Below are 22638 nucleotides of genomic sequence, written 5' to 3' on the forward strand. Positions count from 1 at the left end.
AGTCGTTCTCCCGTTTAAAAAACAAAAACAAAAAAAAGACCAAGAAGCACAAATGTGCCTGTATTGATTACTTCCATGTATCCATCACCAACACATCAGACTAAATTAGAACTGGGTTGTCAGACCTATTCCTAATTACAACAAGAGGCAAAAAAAATAAAATAAAAGTACTCCCCATCTCATGTATAATAAAAATCCTGGTATGTCTCGATATTTCATCAAACTACGTTATCGTGTTTGAACTTTTTTTTGAGACTCAGCTATTATTGTACCCTTAGAAATCCGGTGTCATACTACCTTAATCGCCTTTAAAGAGATTATTCTGAATACAAGAATCATTTTTGGTGACAACAGCAAAACGAATGCTAAGACAGAACCGAAGAACATTTTGATAGCATATCTCACGAAGTCATTGTCATCTTCATCGGAATCTTCCTTGAGGAGATATAGCGGTTGCTGCAGGTAGTTCTAGTACTGCATCTGCCAGATCCGTGATGAAGGAAGAGGTGCAGTTCAGGGCGGTACACGTCCCCAGTTTTGAATGCCAGATTCAAGAGCCAACTCCCTATACCCATGTCATCTCTTCAAGCGTTTCTATGTGTTCACTCACAAAGCTGCAGCGGAGACTCAATTAATTTAAGTCTGTATATTACAAATTTAGTGCTCTGTCAACACATAAATTTGCTATTTTGGTAACTGGTCATGCACCTGACTGGAACCGCCAGGAGGCTCTAACACCTTTCTGGCTAGCTCAACAAGAACTTCATCAGTGTAGGGCTTCAGCCATTGTACCGGTCCAACTCGACTCTACAAAGAAAAGAAGGGGAAAGATGAAATTCCTAAAATTTAACCAACCAAACATTATTGCGCAACCTAATGATAAGGGGAAAACAAAAATCGGTGATGGACAACGTTGGTAGACAGCAGCTGCAGACGTACTCATAATTGAGGGAAGACAAGAAAGATGGAACTAAAACTTATGAAATTGGGTTTCACACTCGAACCTGGTATGCCAGAGTATGATCATGCCAACTCCTCTGTCTTTCAAGTTCTGCATGATTAGGTAGATGCACTCCTCCATCTGATCTTTGTATGGATCACCAGCATTCTCAACATAACTGACTGGTACCCCTGGGCACTGAAGAATATCATTACCTGTAGTTCCGCATATAGAAGTCAAAGACAAGTTGTAGAGAGCTCATCTTGTAAAATGACCATAACCCAGGCAAGTCAAATTTGAATATATATACTATTTTGTTCTTCAAAGAACCATATAGAAGAAGAGACTCCAGTAATTAAATGCACCTCCTCAGGGTTTGAGAATTTCTCCAACTCTTTCTGAATCAAGTCAGCCATAGACTTAATGTAACCTTCTCGTTGATACCAGGACGTATGATGGAAACAGGCATCCTTGATAGATATGCATCTTCCCTGACAAGTTATCTCACTCAGAAATGGTTTTATGATATACAAAATTGATTTACTACAGACAAGAAATTAAAGAATATACTGAAAAAAAAGCACCTAATATTCTCTCGAGAACACGAATGCTTGACCCAGTTGTAGAGATAGAGAACTGTGGATAAAGCGCAACACAACGAGCCTTGTAATTCTGTCTCTCTTAATCTGTCAAATGTAGCTAAATTTTTTAACTATATGGACTCCAACAAGTTTAAGATACGGTCATTCTTCTCATAATTAGCCATTAAAACAATGTGCCGAATAATGCGTTTGGACACTGGAGTTTTAAGATAGGAGTCATTCTTACAATAATTGCCATTAAAACATATGTGCCAGAATAATGCGTTTGGACACTGGAATTAAAGTAATTTAATCAAATAACACCACAAAGAAGCAAAAAATGAAAAAATAGCAACTATCTCTGCTTTTCTCTTTTCTTTTCTTTTTTTTTTATTAATTATTTTCAGGAGATTTTAAAAACTCTTCAAAATCACATTTAACAAAACAAAAGAAGAGCTCATAGGCCATGGCAGTTCAATGTGAGGCAAAAAGTATCCCATGTTACTAAAGTGAAAACATTAAAACCTACCTGCTGCACTGCCTCTTCTGTGAAAGGTACCAATACCTCATCCAACATAGACATTGACAGGTAATTTTTTGCTTCCAAACCATTTTAAGCGCATGTGCCTGCAACAAGTTATTCAAAATACAATACACAATATTACAGACAAAATTGAGGGACTAAAAAAGAAAAACAGACACAAATTTTCTAATAAAAAATTTAGAAAAAGAAGAAGAAAGTAGACCAAAGCAATGAACATATATACCCAAACATAAACAGTATCACAAAAAACAGGACATATTCAACCTGCTCGTTTGTTATTTCCGCAAAGGTGAGCCACCTCCTATGGAAGCATATCCTTCTTTACTTTTGGGAGCTCGTAGCACAGAAATTAATTTTGCCAAGGGCCACTGAGAAATCGAAACAACCTGGGAAGACGTATGATGTCCGTATCAAGAATAAAAACAATTGAATAAAAAATTTAAAGATACAATTATGAAAGAGATAATAATTATAAGAAATAAGAAAGGAGGGACAATCTAGAAGATAGAGAACAGGCATACCGGATCTGCAAATAAATTAAACAAAAATGGTTGAACTCGTGAAGTGTCTCTGGTCCTCCAAGATTCGAAGTAACACTCCAACCTTATCTTCTGTGGCATGTGAATGAGATTGATTCTGCAACATTTTCACCATATTTGCTTACTCAACCGTGCAAAACGTTTTCCCCCACCAGATTTCTCTTTTGAGCAGGACTGCATAGATACGATGCCCCAGCAATGCCAATTCTTTTACAAGTTGAATAAGAACTTAGATCGCCAAGTGCTTGAGAAGAAGGTTTGCTGAGATCTGCAAGTAAGTGACCTGCTAATAACAGAATTTCACTTAATCATTGTCTGTGAGTATAAATCTAAATAGAATCTATCATAGTATACCTAAAAAAAAAAAAAATAGAAAACTATACACATTCATTTGCCTAACATTGTAGGTCTACAGTAAAATTAGGTTCTAAAACACCAAATAACATTAAGCAAGAATCTCACAATGCAAAAAAACTTGTGGAATCATCCAGACATTGCTTACACGAAATCCAAAAAAGAAAAATTCAAAGCACAGATATAATAGAATATATTGCTACAAACACCGACTGGTAGGTTTTATAGTGGTTGACTTAAGAAACTTTCACATACAAAAGCAAAAATTGCCTGTAAGCCTGTCTTTGGTCTACTGTTGTCCAATCCGATTGATGACATATTCTTCCCACAGGTTGCATGTGATTCATCACTACAGAATACCACGACCAGGTGATCCAACGATTTTCTACACCCAGCAAGAAAGAAACCCGCAGCAGTTTCACACATACTGACAACACATACAATAATATGAGCTGAACTTGCATTTACACACTTCAATAAGCACAACCCCATCTTCCAAAATCAGTTTCAAAACTTCCATTTCTCGAAATGTTTCTTCTCGACGTAGATGATAGATCCATTCATCACTTACAACGAAAAAGCAAATCACTTGCACACAAATCCAATAACAAAGAACACCCACTTTCAATAATAGCAAGACGTACAATCAAACTATTAACTTCAAATTTTAACACACATAATCTGAAACCAACTATTTACGAAAATTTAGAGCTACCAATGTACACGCTAAACTTTAATTGACTCAATTTTATATATATCATTGAATTAAGATAAATAACTGTTTGTAATTGAAAAATTAAATTAAAGTGGCCAAAAACTCTTAATTCTTCATCTATATCACTGCATTGCCATGATTTAAAGTCAAAATCTAACCAAATCTAACATTTAATTTCACCAATTCAACACTAATTTAAGCAGTTAAAATTATAATAACAATTAAATAATAATAAAAACTCAATTTTTTTTTTTTTAAACAACACAGCACAAGCGAAGTACAATTTAACGATACGAGCTAAAGAATCCAAAAATCAAGTAATATGAGAGGAGAACTGACGGCGCGGGTCGGGACGGAGACAAGGCGAGTTGACGAGGACGAAACGAGGCGTTTGCGGAGGAGTGTTGGTCGATTGGCGGAGACCACGGCGCGTTCAGCTTGGAGAAGCTTGCACAGGCCATGTGATGCGGCTTGGTGACGGCTGATTACGGTGAAAGTAGCGATTATTCGGAGAGTGGTAGGCCGTTTTCGGGTGTTGTCCCGATTTGGATTTATTATGATCGTAATGGAAGGAATGTTGTACACCAGTTTTCATATTCAGTTGGTGTCATTTCTTGCTTTTTGACTGTTTTTAATTTTTAAAAGAACGAAAAATATTTTTTTATATTTTTTAAAAAATTGAGTACACTATAAGGTGTATTTTTATTTTTTTAATACTATTCCAAAACACGGATACATAAATTTGATCTATTTAGGCTGCTAATAAGGATAGTCATCGAAAGAATTTACCTAACTGTTAACTTTAGAATTCTGAAAGTTTAATTGAGATGTAAGAAAGCCGCTCGGACACAAAAAAAAAAAAAAATAAGGAAAATTATAATAAATAGTCCAAGAATTAGAGTAAATAGTTATTTTTCAAGATTTCAACAACTATTAGATAAAAATAGTATTTTTTAACTTAAAAATCCGTTTCAGCATCCTTTGGACCAAAATGTCACTTTGGAATTTTAATTAGAAAACGTATTTTGATTTGATGGATAATAATATTTTTAAGGCCGAACGACTTACACATATCTAAGGTTTTCTAAAATGATAAGTTGGTACTTAAAAAGTTTTGAAACGATAAATAGGTACCTTCCGTCATATTTTGTTAGTGATTTTCGTTTGATAATAGTGAAAAGACTAGAATGTCCTTGAAAGTTTGATATTTTAGTTTTTCATAAATTTAAAAATTTCTAAAAACCCCCTAGGTTTGCTAATTTGACTAAATACCCTAATATATAAAAATTTTGAAAAATAACAAAAATACCCCTGCCACCACAGTGCCAGATTCTGGCCACCACCGCCGGAATCTGGTCGGAATATTATGTTACGACACAGACCCGTCGGATCTATGTCGTAACGCATCGATCTGGCCAGATCTATGTCTGGCCTCTTCCGGCCAGATCTGGCCGTAGATCTGGCTGAAAAATGCCAGATCGACACATTACGACACAAATTCGACGAGTCGAGCCTTTTCCGGCCAGATAAGCCACGCATCTTGCCGGAAAATGCCAGATCTACGCGTTACGACACAGATCCGACGGGTCTGTGTCATAACACAATATTCCGGCCAGATTCGGGTGGTAGTGACCGGAATCTGGCACTGCGGGTGGCAAGAGTGTTTTTGTTATTTTTTAAAATTTTTATATATTGGGGTATTTAGTCAAATTAGCAAACCTAGGTGGTTTTTATAAATTTTTAAATTTATAAAAAACTAAAATATCAAACTTTCAAGGGTATTCTAGTCTTTTCACTATTATCAAACGAAAATCACTAACATAACATGACGGAAGGTACCTATTTGTCATTTTAAAACCTTTTAGGTACCAACTTCTCGTTTCGGCAAACCTTGGGTATGCGTAAGTCGTTCGGCCTATTTTTAAAGAGTAAACGACTTTTTCCCAGCCTTAATGACTCTTTTTCACCCAAAAAGTTTCAAAATACAATTTTATTATCCAAAGTTAATATTTTGTTACTATCCAAAGTCGATTTTGGCCGATTACGACAATGAAAATTCTCTCCACTACCATTTGAACCTCTATTCTCCTCTCTAATAAACTTTTCTCACTTCGACACTTGATTTTTCGTCAATCGTTAGCCATCGCAAAGCTAAGGGTTCTTATTCTTAACTTATTTTTGACTGATTCCGATGACAAAGGTTCTAAAAATCACCAAATAACATTAAGCAAGAATCTCACAATGCAAAAAACTTGTGGAATATCCAGAACATGCTACAGAAATCCAAAAGAGAAAAATTCAAAGCACAGATATAATAGAATATATTGCTACAGAACACCGACTTGGTAGGTTTTAGATGGTTGACTTAAGAAACTTTCACTATACAAGAAGCAAAAATTGCCTGTAAGCTGTCTATTGGTCTTACTGTTGTCCAATCCGATTGATGACAAATCTTCCCACAGGTTGCATGTGATTCATCACTAGCAAGAATACCACGACCAGGTGATCCAACGATTTTCTACACCCAGCAAGAAAGAAACCAGCAGCAGTTTAGCACAATACTGACAACACATACAAGTAATATGAGTTGAACTTGCATTTACACTTCAATAAGCACAACCCCATCTTCCAAAATCAGTTTCAAACATTCCATTTCTCGAAATGTTTCTTCTCGACGTAGATGATAGATCCATCATCACTTACAACGAAAAAGCAAATCACTTGCACAACAAATCCAATAAACAAAGAACACCCACTCAATAATAGCAAGACGTACAATCAAACATTAAAACTTCAAATTTTAACAGCACATAATCTGAAACCAACTATTTACGAAAATTTAGAGCTACCAATGTACACGCTAAACTTTAATTGACTCAATTTATATATATCATTGAAATAAGATAAATAAACTGTTTGTAATTGAAAAAATTAAATTAAAGTGGCCAAAAACTCTTAATTTTCATCTATACAACTGCATTGCCATGATTTAAAGTCAAAATCTAACCAAATCTAACATTTAATTTCACCAATTCAACACTAATTTAAGCAGTTAAATATATAAACAATTAAATAATAATAAAAACTCAATTTTTTTTTTTTTAAACAACACAGCAAACAAGCGAAGTAAATTTAAACGATACGAGCTAAAGAATCCAAAAATCAAGTAATGATGAGGAGACTGACGGCGCGGGTCGGGACGGAGACAAGGCGAGTTGACGAGGACGAAACGAGGCGTTTAGCGGAGGAGTGTGGTCGATTGGCGGAGACCACGGCGCGTTCAGCTTGGAGGAGCTTGCACAGGCCATGGCTGATGGCGGCTTTGGTGACGGCTGATTACGTGAAGAAAGTAGCGATTATTCGGAGAGTGGTAGGCCGATTTTTCGGGTGTTGTCACGATTTGGATTTATTATGATCGGAATGGAAGGAATGTTGTACACCAGTTTTCATATTCAGTTGGGTGCTCATTTCTTGCTTTTTGACTGTTTTTAATTTTTAAAAGAACGAAAAATATTTTTTTTTATTTTTTAAAAATTGAGTACACTATAAGGTGTATTATTTTTTTTAAATATATTAAAAAAAATTTGCTATTTTGGTAACTGGTCATGCACCTGACTGGAACCGCCAGGAGACTCTTAACACCTTTCTGGCCTAGCTCAACAAGAACTTCATCAGTGTAGGGCTTCAGCCATTGTACCGGTCCAACTCGACTCTACAAAAGAAAAGAAGGGGAAAGAAATGAAAATTCCTAAAATTTAACCAACCAAACATTATAGTGCGCAACCTAATGATAAGGGGAAAACAAAAATCGCTGATGGACAACGTTGGTAGACAGCAGCTGCAGACAGTACTCATAATTGAGGGAAGACAAGAAAGATGGAAGCTAAAACTTATGAAATTGGGTTTCACAGTCGAACCTGGTATGCCAGAGTATGATCATTGCCAACTCCTCTGTCTTTCAAGTTCTGCATGATTAGGTAGATGCACTCCTCCATCTGATCTTTGTATGGATCACCAGCATTCTCAACATAACTGACTGGTACCCCGTGGGCACTGAAGAATATCATTACCTGTAGTTCCGCATATAGAAGTCAAAGACAAGTTGTAGAGAGCTCATCTTGTAAAATGACCATAACCCAGGCAAGTCAAATTTGAATATATATACTGATTTTGTTCTTCAAAAGAACCATATAGAAGAAGAGACTCCAGTAATTAAATGCACCTCCTCAGGGTTTGAGAATTTCTCCAACTCTTTCTGAATCAAGTCAGCCATAGACTTAATGTAACCTTCTCGTTGATACCAGGACCGTATGATGGAAACAGGCATCCTTGATAGATATGCATCTTCCCTGACAAGTTATTCTCACTCAGAAATGGTTTATGATATACAAAATTGATTTACTACAGACAAGAAATTAAAGAATATACTGAAAAAAAAAGCACCTAAATATTCTCTCGAGAACACGAATGCTTGACCCAGTTGTAGAGATAGAGAACTGTGGATAAAGCGGCAACACAACGAGCCTTGTAATTCTGTCTCTCTTAATCTGTCAAATGTAGCTAAATTTTTTAACTATATGGACTCCAACAAGTTTTAAGATACGAGTCATTCTTCTCATAAATTAGCCATTAAAACATAATGTGCCAGAATAATGCGTTTGGACACTGGAGTTTTAAGATAGGAGTCATTCTTACAATAATTAGCCATTAAAACATAATGTGCCAGAATAATGCGTTTGGACACTGGAGTTTTAAGATAGGAGTCATTCTTACAATAATTTGCCATTAAAACATAATGTGCCAGAATAATGCGTTTGGACACTGGAATTAAAGTAATTTAATCAAATAAACACCACAAAGAAGCAAAAAAATGAAAAAATAGCAATCTATCTCTTGCTCTTTCTCTTTTCTTTTCTTTTTTTTATTTATTAATTATTTTCAGGAGATTTTAAAAACTCGTTCATAAGATCACATTTAACAAAACAAAAGGAAAAGAGCTCATAGGCCCATGGCAGTTCAATGTGAGGCTAAAAGTATCCCATGTTACTAAAGTGAAAACATTAAAAACCTACCTGCTGCACTGCCTCTTCTGTGAAAGGGTACCAATACCTCATTCCAACATAGACATTGACAGGTAAATTTTTTGCTTCCAAAGCCATTTTAAGCGCATGTGCCTGCAACAAGTTATTCAAAATACAAGTACACAATATTACAGACAAAATTGAGGGACTAAAAAAGAAAAACAGAGCACAAATTTTCTAATAAAAAATTTAGAAAAAGAAGAAGAAGAAAGTAGACCAAAGCAATGAACACATATACCCAAAACATAAACAGTATCACAAAAAACAGGACATATTCAACCTGCTCGTTTGTTATTTTCCGCAAAGGTGAGCCACCTCCTATGGAAGCATATCCTTCTTTACTTTTGGGAGCTCGTAGCACAGAAATTAATTTTGCCAAGGGCCACTGAAGAAATCGAAACAACCTGGGAAGACGTATGATGTCCTGTATCAAGAATAAAAACAATTGGAATAAAACTAATATTTTAAAGATACAATTATGAAAAGAGATAATAATTATAAGAATAAAGGAAAGGAGGGACAATCTGAGAAAGATAGAGCAGGCATACCGGATCTGCAAATAAATTAAACAAAAATGGTTGAACATCGTGAAGTGTCTCTGGTCCTCCAAGATTCAGAAGTAACACTCCAACCTTATCTTCTGTGGCATGTGAATGAGATTGATATTCTGCAACATTTTCACCATATTTGCTTACTCCAACCGTGCAAAACGTTTTCCCCACCAGATTTCTCTTTTGAGCAGGACTGCATAGATACGATGCCCCAGCAATGCCAATTCTTTTACAAGTTGAATAAGAACTTAGATACGCAAGTGCTTGAGAAGAAGGTTTGCTGAGATCATGCAAGTAAGTGACCTGCTAATAACAGAATTTCACTTAATCATTGTCTGTGAGTATAAATCATAAATAGAATCTATCATAGTATACCTAAAAAAAAAAAAAATAGAAAACTTATCAACATTCATTTGGCCTAAACATTGTATGGTCTACAGTAAAATTAGGTTCTAAAAATCACCAAATAACATTAAGCAAGAATCTCACAATGCAAAAAACTTGTGGAATCATCCAGACATTGCTTACACGAAATCCAAAAAGAGAAAAATTCAAAGCACAGATATAATAGAATATATTGCTACAGAACACCGACTTGGTAGGTTTATAGATGGTTGACTTAAGAAACTTTCACTATACAAGAAGCAAAAATTGCCTGTAAGCCTGTCTATTGGTCTCACTGTTGTCCAATCCGATTGATGACAAATTCTTCCCACAGGTTGCATGTGATTCATCACTAGCAAGAATACCACGACCAGGTGATCCAACGATTTTCTACACCCAGCAAGAAAGAAACCCAGCAGCAGTTTAGCACAATACTGACAACACATACAAGTAATATGAGCTTGAACTTGCATTTACACACTTCAATAAGCACAACCCCATCTTCCAAAATCAGTTTCAAACATTCCATTTCTCGAAATGTTTCTTCTCGACGTAGATGATAGATCCAATCCATCACTTACAACGATAAAAAGCAAATCACTTGCACAACAAATCCAATAAACAAAGAACACCCACTTTCAATAATAGCAAGACGTACAATCAAACTATTAAAACTTCAAATTTTAACAACACATAATCTGAAACCAACTATTTACGAAAATTTAGAGCTACCAATGTACACGCTAAACTTTAATTGACTCAATTTTATATATATCATTGAATTAAGATAAATAAACTGTTTGTAATTGAAAAAATTAAATTAAAGTGGCCAAAAACTCTTAATTCTTCATCTATATCAACTGCATTGCCATGATTTAAAGTCAAAATCTAACCAAATCTAACATTTAATTTCACCAATTCAACACTAATTTAAGCAGTTAAAATTATAATAAACAATTAAATAATAATAAAAACTCAATTTTTTTTTTTTTAAACAACACAGCAAACAAGCGAAGTACAATTTAAACGATACGAGCTAAAGAATCCAAAAATCAAGTAATATGACGAAGAGAACTGACGGCGCGGGTCGGGACGGAGACAAGGCGAGTTGACGAGGACGAAACGAGGCGTTTAGCGGAGGAGTGTTGGTCGATTGGCGGAGACCACGGCGCGTTCAGCTTGGAGAAGCTTGCACAGGCCATGGCTGATGGCGGCTTTGGTGACGGCTGATTACCGTGAAGAAAGTAGCGATTATTCGGAGAGTGGTAGGCCGATTTTTCGGGTGTTGTCACGATTTGGATTTATTATGATCGTAATGGAACGGAATGTTGTACACCAGTTTTCATATTTCAGTTGGGTGCTCATTTCTTGCTTTTTGACTGTTTTTAATTTTTAAAAGAACGAAAAATATTTTTTTATATTTTTTAAAAAATTGAGTACACTATAAGGTGTATTATTTATTTTTTAAATAGTATTAAAAAAACACAAATACATAAATTTCATCCACTTATGCTGCTAATAAGGATAGTCATCAAAGGTATTTACCTAACTGTTAATTTTAGAACTCTGAAAGTTTAATTGAGATGCAAGAAAGCTGCTCGGACACAAAAAAAAAAAAAAAAAAAGGAAAATTATAATAAATAGTCCAAGAATTAGGGTAAATAGTTATTTTTCAAGATTTCAACAACTATCAGATAAAAATAGTATTTTTTTAACTTAAAAATCCGTTTCAGCATCCTTTGGACCAAACTGTCACTTTGGAATTTTAATTAGAAAACATATTTTGATTTGACGGATAATAATATTTTTAAGGCCGAACGACTTACACTTATCTAAGGTTTTTTGAAATAACAAGTTGGTACCTAAAAGGTTTTAAAATAATAAATAGGTACCTTCCGTCATGTTTTGTTAGTGATTTTCGTTTGATAATAGTGAAAAGACTAGAATGTCCTTGAAAGTTTGATATTTTAGTTTTTTATAAATTTAAAAATTTCTAAAAAACCCCCCTAGGTTTGCTAATTTGACTTAATACCCCAATATATAAAAATTTTGAAAAATAACAAAAACACCCCCGCCACCTCAGTGCCAGATTCTGGCCACCACCGTCGGAATCTGGCCTGAATATTACGTTACGATACAGACCCGTTAGATCTGTGTCATAACGCGTCGATCTGGCCTGAAAAGGCCAGATCTACGTCTGGCCTCTTCCGGCCAAATCTGGCCGTAGATCTGGCCTTTTTCGGCCAGATAAGCCACGCATCTTGCCGAAAAATGCCAGATCTACGCGTTACGACACAGATCCGACGGGTCTATGTCATAACGCAATATTCCGGCCAGATTCCGGTGGTGGTGGCCGGAATCTAGCACTGCGGGTGGCAGGGGTGTTTTTGTTATTTTTTAAAATTTTTATATATTGGGGTATTTAGTCAAATTAGCAAACCTATGTGGTTTTTTAGAAATTTTTAAATTTATAAAAAACTAAAATATCAAACTTTCAAGGGCATTCTGGTCTTTTCACTATTATCAAACGAAAATCACTAACATAACATGACGGAAGGTACCTATTTGTCATTTCAAAACCTTTTAGGTACCAACTTGTCATTTCGGCAAACCTTGGATATACGTAAGATGTTCAGCCTATTTTTAAAGAGTAAACGACTTTTTCCCAGACTTAATGACTATTTTTCACCCAAAAAGTTTCAAAATACAATTTTATTATCTAAAGTTAATATTTTGTTACTATCCAAAGTCGATTTCGACCGATTACGACAATGAAAATTCTCTCCACTACCATTTGAACCTCTATTCTCCTCTCTAATAAACTTTTCTCACTTCGACACTTGATTTTTCGTCAATCGTTAGCCATCGCAAAGCTAAGGGTTCTTATTCTTAACTTATTTTTGACTGATTCCGATGACAAATAATTAATCGGTCACCATCATTCGATCCATTAACCTCCAATCTATAAAATTTCTCTTACACTAGCTCTTGGTAACTTGGCAAACACCAACTGAGAAAATGAAGTATATTTTACGTATTAATGAAATATAAACATTAGGTGGGCAAACCTTGGGTGGGAAAAAAATTGTTTACTCTATTTTAAATATAGTTATTTGTTGAGATATTATTGCAAATGGATTATTTCTCAACCCATATATAATAAAAAATCATTTAATATAAGTTTTCTTTTAAGAAAATATTAATTTTATATGTTATATAAATATCTAACGATTTTTGAAAAGTATTAAAACCCTCATGAAAAACAAAAACTCTCTAAACTTGGGGTTAGAAACTACTCTCTCTTTTGAACGCGAACTAGATTAACCTATTTAAAAATAATATAAATATTGAATAATTTCAGAATCTAAAATTAAAATGATATATAGAAGAACTGATTATTTGCTCTATGGACGCCACTGCCAGTGGCTTTAGGCCTTTGCCATCAAGTAATTAGTATTGAAGTTTGTTCAGTTATTTGTAGGTTGCATTAAAATCCTATACATCTACTCTCATCAAACTTATTTTAAACATTACCAATAATGTTAAATTCATTATTAATTTACTGAAAAACTTATTAAAATTTATAAATATAGAGCTTTTATAAGATTTAGTTATAAAATATAAAGAAGCTTTTTAGTATTAATTTGCTAAAACGATCTTTAACCTCTGTTTTAAAAATCGGACTGGACCGGCCGGCCGGGCCAGTCCGATTTTTAAAACAGAGGTTAACCGGCCGGGCCAAGACCCAATAGTTTCTCTGGTCCGGTTTAGGTCTTAGGAGGGTTTTTGTAATACTTCAAAATGATAAGGGTTACTTTGTAATTTTATAAGAGTGTTTTGAATATCTGTCAAAAGTTTAGGAATTAATTGTAATTTTCAGGGCATTTTGAAATAAATAAAAATTTTATGGACTAATTTGAACTTTAGGGAAATTTTTGTAATGTCTTAAAATTTTAAAGATTAATATATAATTATTTAAAAATAAAATTGTCGCTGACGTCATCAATCCAATCGGTTAGACCAATTGACCCATAACCTGGCAGCAAAACAGGTTGCCCCTCGATCTAGGTTTTAAAACAATGCCTTTAACGGATAAGAATGAACCAAATAAATTTATAAAATATAATAAAGATAATTTTGAAATTTCAACACTTCAAATAAACTCAGAAAGAACTTATAAGGAAACCTCAAAATTTGAGCTTCTCCCATTAGCTAAAAAATCGCTTATTTAAAATCCTATAAGCATTTTTAATTTCAAAAGTACTTATAGCTTAAAATAAGGTCTTTCAGCCAAGATAAACAACCATACAGGCTCTTAATCCAAAATCACCAGAAAGCTTAAGGAAATAAATGGATTCTTTCTAAAGGACACTTTCAAAATAATCTTATCTATATGAACAATGAGCTGATATTAGGATCATCAAATTTTATGAACATGCCATGCATTGAGTACAAACAAAACCAAAATTTAGTCGAGGCCAGAATTATATGTTGGAACTACATTTACATTACCAATAAACAATAGACACTCGTGCGCTGCGTCCTGCCAGAAAAGGCTATATGTGTACTATAGCCTATTTGAATTGATCTTGCAAACTTATGATCGTCATTCATCAACTTGTGTTAGAACACTGATGCCGTATTCCCTGCATCGCGATTTGTTATTGTAATATCAGTATATCATCACTTAATGAGTAATATCACTGGCTTTTATATGTATACTTCAGAAGTCGTACCTTCACAAACTCAAAACGCTTGTGTAGAGGTATTCATCATAGATTTGTATTATGTTACCCTCGGCAGATGGTGTTTAGAATCTTTTTAGGCCCCTGCTCACAGAAAAAGTAACATCATAAGAAAATGAACACTTCAATTTTAGCAACTAACAAGATCATGATATAAACAAATTAAAATTAAGAAAAGCTAGAACCAGAGTTGGAGAGTCGGAATCACATAATGTCAATGCTACTAAACAAGAACCTTATAGAGGAAATTCCTCACAGGTGAATAAGAACTTAAAACCCAGAAGCTGATTCGAGGAAACTCCACATTTCTATCATGTTGCCCCAGGGATTAACAGAAATAACTAGATTTCATATCCATTTCAACAATGTTGTGCCCTTCCTTTCTTTTGTGTTTCTCAACAAGATCTTTACTATAGTAGGAAATACAGGCGTTTAAATGCTATATATTTACTGCATCGACAATATCTATACATTTCACCGATCACAGCTGATGCATATTGCTTGCATCATCAAAAGAATTTTGAGATCACATGATAGTGATAAAGGACCAAATTCATTTTCAACACCTAAGAAGTTGCTTATAACAAAAGCATCAACAAGTAATCCTTCTTTACTTCTAAAGTCTTTCGAAGACGGGTACTTCAAAGATGTCCAACCACTGGGAAGGTTGGGAGGACTTCAAGCCCATAAAAAAGTCAGCATTTCTATAATAAATAAAAGAAGATTATGCTACGGAGGATAATTTCAAGTTACCATGTCAATTAATCTGAAATTTCAATTTCAAGAGCTGGAAATCTGCGAAAACGCGCCAAGTGCCGGGAATACAATATTTCCCTTTTATTTGGAATTTGTGATCTTCTTTGCCTAGGCACAGAATCTTTCTCAGAAAGTGAATCAAACAAGGTTCCCATATCCATTTCCTTTGGAACACCACTATTTTCATCCACAGAACTGCAAAATTACCCAACAAACAAGTTAAGAAAAAAAGGATCAATTAAAAACTAAATGAGGGGAAAAAAGGTTATAATAGCGAAGCGCATCACTCTAGATCTTTGAATTGTTTTACAAATCAACATCAATTTTGGTTCCATTTCCCCTTGTAAACGCATGATGGCATTAGATAAGAAACCAGAACAAGATTTAGGCCAAAAAAAAGGTTGGACAAAGTGCAATTAGCAGCTGAAAATTTGCACAACAGATCTTTGTGCTTTCAGGAACAAATCTCAATGGATGTAAGATATGTCCACCTTTAAACATAAGGACTAACACAAACCAAAAATATTTTAATTCATTATTTCTATTCTCATAAAAGGAAGGGGATATATATCCTAGCCCCAATAACTGTAGTATAAAATAATCAAAATTAATTTTATAATAGCCCAAGAAATTTATTTAAAAAGAAAAAATGTATATCCCCTATTTTGTTAAAATAAAAAGTTCCTACAATATTTCAACACAACCCACCCATCCCACTCCCCTGGCACAAAGCTTCCCAACTTTATTAAACGTCAAAATTTTGATTCAGGTCCTTTGAAAATTTATATTATCCCAAGAGATTACATTTATTATATTCGTCAAACCAACTTCTAAAAATTGAGGGGCCACACATACCGTTCTCGTATGATTTTAAAAGCTTCTTGGTCGCATAAGTTAGCCCTGTCTTTGGATCACGATACCTGTGATTATGAATGCCAATTAGGCAACAATATCATTAGCAAAGTCCATTCTAAGTAGATAGACCAAGAACCTCTAAAACACCACACAAACATATGAGAAATAGGGAACTAGGAAACTTTATCAGCTAAAATCATTCAAAGAGACAAAATTCAAATTCTTTTAAGGGCTTAACCAGCTTGTTTAATTGGCAAGAAAATGACTAAATGGTTCCTAGTAACACAAGTATTGAATGTTGCTTAGTTTTCTATTAACCAGTAAAATAGTAATTGTTCTTGTCCCATTGCAAACATCGCATTAAATAAGTTCTAGGAAGTTACTTTTTGTGAAACAAACAAAGCCAAAGGAAATTATTCCAGAGAAACTAGTAACTCCAACATTATAAATCCTCTTCCATTTATCCTAACACAATTCAAAGAAGTTAGTTTATAATCATTATTCTCAACGAGATTAATTGTTATGCCCCACAAGAATTCTATTTCAAAACTTATTTCTACTAAATTAAAGGTAACTACAAAAGAAGTTCCATAGGCTGAGAATCAAACAGAACGTACACCACAAACCAACTGCTAAAATCTTGATTTCAATTCCAAAACATGCATTTCATAGTTGCCTGCAAGGTTTTAAGACAAATGCCATATACTCTTACTTGGCAGGCATCCGGTCACTGCACAGACAGCCTTCTCTGGATCTGAAAGAGATATCAAAGAACAAAATCAAGAGCATGCACTTACTAAATGATCAAGTAAATCATCACTGCACCAAGAACATCAGCTATGAAATTCAAATTATAGGCAACTACATTTCACAAAACCATTTGGAAAACAAAAAATAAAAAATTCCAGTGAGCCATTCCAAGCTCTCCTTTTGCAAACTAAAGTGTTGATCAGGGAACGTTAACAGTAGAACTTCAGAAATCTATGCATTTGGTTTCCATGAGTAAAACAAGGTTAGCGAGAATGTGATTTTTTACATTTTATTTTGGTAAGCATTCAATGCGCACAAAGAGAGCCTGGAAAATTAAATTGAATATTAAAGCCAGATTTGTAAATAAAATGGGCACTTTACAGCTATTGCAGTTTCTATCCACTTAAAAATCTACAATGATTATTCACTACAGGCCGTCATAGAAGCTGCAACCCTGTGGAGGGGAATCATAAATTCATGCGGGGTCTGTATATTACAGCAACTTCAGAAGCCACATAATTGAATAATTGAGATAAAAAAGCATAATAAAGAAAATGGAGTCATTTGCAGTTACAAGCTCTGCAGGAATGTTGACAGTTGCACATTTTCAGTGGATGCCACACCAGCATTTTTACCAAAAAAATATTAGCTTGCAACCACCTTAGATATGGTGAACTTACAGAATAGATGTGGTTGAATCTCTGACTGAAAGGACCGCCTTTACTGAAATCCAGATATGAATAACCTGTGCGAGAAATTTATATAAGCATAAAACGCTTTCATATTAACAACGGTGTACAATCTATAACTGGAGATGACTTTCTAGTGGAACTCAGATCAAAACAAATCAGAGAATGCTTACCATTTTTGAAAAATACCGTATCTGTGGGCCACTATAGACAGCTTTGTGCACTATTGCTCTTTTCTTAACTTCTTCCTCCCGCTAAACACGTTCAAGTTCCTCATTCATGATCTCTACAAAATTACAGTTCACACCACTAAAGTTGAGCTCATATAAGGAAATTGTCCAACTTATATATATTAATGACTTTCCAGAAATTCTGGGATGATATTATACACCATGTACTGCTATAGCCTAACCTGTTTGAGCTGCTTCCAGAAGCATCTCTTCTTGGGTCATCCTCTTCTCCTCTCCTTCCTTTTTCCTTTTTATTGCTAAAATAGAAAAGATAAAAAGACTGGATAAATATTATACTCAACTTCAGGATCACAAATTACAAACCCTGACAACATTGTGTACAGAGAGTCTCTTCCTAGTGTTTTAGATAGACAAACGCAGCACTAGAACCTAATTGTAGAACACTAAAGAAATCAGGGCCTTATAATGTAACTTACAAGAGACCTTAATGTAAGCAACAGAACCTAACCCCAAGATGAACTGAGTGGTATAACCTTGTTTCAACAAGAGGTCAAGTTCTGCAACCTTTTGGGATAATAACAGTACTGCTATCAAGGTTTTGTTAAGGGATAACCCCTAGTGTAACTTAGTGAACAATAGAAAATTAAATAATTTTTGGTATCAACCAAAACAAAAAGAATCATCTAGACACCTAGAATATTCCAGGATTTGGGCCTTCAGGTAGCATGCCCTGGTTTACAGCCCATACCTAACTGAAATTAATTAATAACCAAAATTGATCCTACAATAAGCCAACTTGATTTTCCCTTAACATTCCAGCAATGTGTGTAAAGCAAGGAATTTATCCCTTCTAAAAGAAATAAGCCTCCAACACCCCAAACTGACCTTCATTGTTGCTTGCAAAGCTGCACGTATGGCATCTCTCCAGCTTGCCTAACAATCACAGCAGTTCTTGTAGATTTTCTGATAGTTCTCTCACCTTCGGTATCATCAGGGAATTTGATTTTCAGGGGGTGGACTGTTGAGTTTTTTTGATTCCTCAGGAGAACTATCTAATTTTGAAAGGACTTTCTCTTCTTTTTTCTTTTCTTCTTAGCCAGAGTTTTTCCAGGAAATATTACCGTTTCTTTGGCCGCACCCTAGAAGAAAACTCAACATTTGCAAATGGTTAAAAAAATAAAAAATAAAAAAATTGAATTTAAGATCTTTACTGCTGCAAAGAGAGCTATACCTTTCCTGCATCATTTTCTCCTTCTTCATCTGGCTCAGGTTCCTAACACCGCAAGTGTGAGTCAAATCAGATAATAAAGGTACTCTAATAGTGTAGGACAAAAAATACATTATCTGTAAAAAGCACACACCCAAAACAGATGAATGTCTCGTATAACAGAACACACTCACGTCTTCATCAAAGTCACTATCAAACTCATCAGCAACCTCTGTCCTCCTCCCATAATTATCATCATTCTCTTCCTGCAAAAAATAAATAAATAAATACAATAACACTAATTATAAATTAGTGCGTCATAGTAAAGCTTTTTTTTGTTCCTTCATACATAGATCATAAGAATCAAGTAAACGAAATTAAGGTGAGTGCTTTTTTGACAAAGTGCGAAACAATTTCAAAATCAAATAGTCCAAGCTTTTATGTCTATTTATGATATTGACTTAAACAAGCAAAACCCTTTTTTGGGATTTAAAAAGCACTTGAGTGCTCTTGGTAATTACTTTGGTAGAAAGCACTTATTTTGCTAGAATGCAATTAAAGAATTTTATCAAAATCACTCAGTAAGTGCTTTGCCAAAATCTCCTTTTAACTGCTTTATTATAAACAATTTTACTTGAAAGCTTCTTCTAGAGAAGCACTCCAAACACACTCCAACCATGTTCATTATAGCAATCAACTTGTTAACAGCAATATCATTTTGTTGCTTAATTTTCTGAACCAGATCATCATGATCTACCAATGAAAAAAGTTGCAAAAGCACTACAGAAAATGAATGCAAAGAAAATACAAATGGTGACACTCAATTAAACTATTCATAAGAAAGATTAGTGGCAGACTTTCTTATCCACGAAATAAAAGAACAGATTTCAAATTCGAATGAGAATGCTTTGAATAATGCATAATCTACACCTCCTTAAGAGCATCCTGATTCCAAAACAGCTCATCCTCTTCATTTTCCTCATCGAGCAACTTGTCATCCTGCAAAACCATACATTTTAGCTCTTCCAATTCCCACTCAAGTATTACATCAATACAATAACTTGTTTTTTACCACTACAACGCAGGCACACTGGCACAGCTTTCATCACATGTAACTCACATAAATTACACACTGGGAACATGATTGCCATTGTTAAATGTTTAAACTACACGTAAATGTTACAAATTAAAAGTGATATAAGACTATTTGTTCAAGAAATGAAAATGTACCTCCATTTAGATTATCAGATTTTATTTCTTATCACATAGTAACTTTTCATTACAAGTGCAACAACTACCAAAAATAACAATTCATCCGGTAACGCTACCACTGTATCCTAAATTTGCACATAAGAATGCTACAGCACCAATTTATCTCTTTTTGAAAAAAAAAAAATTTATGAAAAATATAGTCCTGCATTATGTTTCCCGGTAACTTTACCACCTAGCAATGTAGGGAATCAACCGTCCCAAACTCTCTCTTCCGGTACAGTAACTTATCTTTTAAAAAAAAATATCCAGCCTCGGATCCCGGAACACTACCGTTACAGCGTCGTAGTTTCGCATTACCATAAATAAGCAAGGAAGAAGAAATTATATGAAACTTACCTTTTTTCCCTTGCTCGAGAGGTGCGGTCGAGAAAAACCACAGGAGCATCTTCTTTGTTCGAGGTTTCTCCATTGCCTCCGCTGCGGCTTCTACAGAAATTCTTTTTCAGTTCTTTCGGGAGATAAATATCAGCCCGATTGTCGCTTGCAGATGAAAATCTCTAGTTGTTCTAGTAGAATTTTCAACGAAAACGGTGGAAACAGACGAATCGTAGATCAAATGAGGAAGAAGAAAGATCGAGAAGCGCTTACTGTGAAACAGTGGATTTTTTGCAAGTGTTTTTGCTTGGAAATATAAAGACCCCCGATCTTATATTTTATATTACCCTTTAGGTTTTTAACTCTCCTTTTCTCCTTAAATTTGTCTTTAATATCAATGCTACCCCTGTGATCTCTTAACTACAATATGTATTTGATATATCGGTGTAGACTTAATTTAAAATTTTATTAAAATAATTTACTTACTGTAAAGGTTATCAATAAATCATTTTTTTTTCTTTTAGCAAAATATTTTAAAATGGGAAGACGTATTACGCTACGTTATTTTAGGATATAATTTTATTGGTGTTTACAATAAAATAACTAGTAGGACTGCAAACGAAAAGCAAAATAAGAGGGCTAGGATGATAGAATCCTTTAGCTCTTCTCGGTTTGGGTTGGTTATAAAATAAAAAAAAAAAAAATGGATTGATTTTATACACCTCCTCACACATCCACCTCCCATAAATACCAAATCAAAAATACTATATTTACACCAATCTCATAACCTCTCTTACAACCTTACGTGACATAAAGTTGACACTACCACATCACCTGACACTTTAACTAAACATGATGGTCATTCTTTAGAGAGATCGATCGTTCCTTAAAGACAAACGATTATTCATTCATAAAGATTGGTTATTCTATTCGCAAGAAATGATCGTTCATTTATAAGATCAATCATTCCTTCATAAATTGTCATTCCTTATAAATAAACGATTGTTCCTTTATAAAAACATCATTTCATCCATAAAAATGTTATTCTTTCATAAGAAAAATTACTCCTTATGAAAGAACAATCGCGTCCCTAAATAACGACTGTTTGTATTTAGTCAAATCATTTAGTGTCTTGAATGTGGTGAAAGCTGACGGTACATGTCAACTCAACTCTCACGTTACGATTTGGGGTTGTAAGAATAAATAAAAGATTGTGAGACTATATGTCGGTGCAATATATATATATATATTGTGTGTGTGTGTGTGGGTGGTGTTGGGTATTGGGCTCAAAATTGAACGGTCCAAGCCCAAGTTATAACCATAGGCCCATAAACTGTAAGATGACAGTTACAGCCCATACCTTCTTAAGAATAGAAGTGGAAGAGAAAGAAAAATTATTTATCAAGACTATATATCTAATATGATTCAGCATATCTAATTATTTTGATAAATTTAAACTATATAGTCAGATATGGATGTTATAAAGATCCAGGTAATAAAATATATAATGAATAAAATCTTCATTTTTTCGGAGGAGTAATGAAGTTCTTAAATTTAATTAAACTTCATTACAACTCTATGCTCTACCCGTTCTTTATTATTTAAAACCATTCACAAATTAACTAAAAATATATATGTGCATCATACAGACATCTTTTACTTATATATCAAATTAATTAATTTAAAATGGGCAATACTGATCATTCCCGTAATTCTTCTACGAAAAGAATTGGCCAAGACTTAACCTACCCAATACCAAATTTTTATTTTTCATATTATAGAAACAATTATTGAAAATATTAAATCATCCATTTTAAATTAATATAATCCTTGAATTTAAAATTCTCTCTTGTGATCATTTTTTATCTCCCAACATGCCAATAATATAACAATAAGCTAGGGACACCGAAAATTTTACACCAAAAATGTACCGACCTACGTGTAACATGCATATGATTTGTTTAACAATTTTTTTCTAGTGAACGCCGTCCATCAAATTTGGACGGCCGTTCACTCACATGTGTCTGTTCATATTATATGCGGGCGTCCATATACAAGGGACGGGCGTCCCCGTTTAAGGACCTTGTCCATAATAAATATGAAAATAAAAAAAATAAAAACTTTGGACGACCGTCCTTATGTTTGGACATGTCCATACTTAAAAAAAAA

At 34.3% G+C, this 22638-nt stretch overlaps 2 pseudogenes; both read right to left on the bottom strand.

Moving 5' to 3' along the window:
* Positions 1-205: 205 nt before the first annotated feature.
* Positions 206-11059, bottom strand: LOC116135100 (annotated as a pseudogene).
* Positions 11060-13995: 2936 nt separating this feature from the next.
* Positions 13996-20033, bottom strand: LOC116135121 (annotated as a pseudogene).
* Positions 20034-22638: the final 2605 nt, after the last annotated feature.

The sequence above is a fragment of the Pistacia vera genome, unplaced genomic scaffold (genome assembly GCF_008641045.1).
Source record: "Pistacia vera cultivar Batoury unplaced genomic scaffold, PisVer_v2 Contig294, whole genome shotgun sequence".
Lineage (NCBI taxonomy): Eukaryota > Viridiplantae > Streptophyta > Magnoliopsida > Sapindales > Anacardiaceae > Pistacia > Pistacia vera.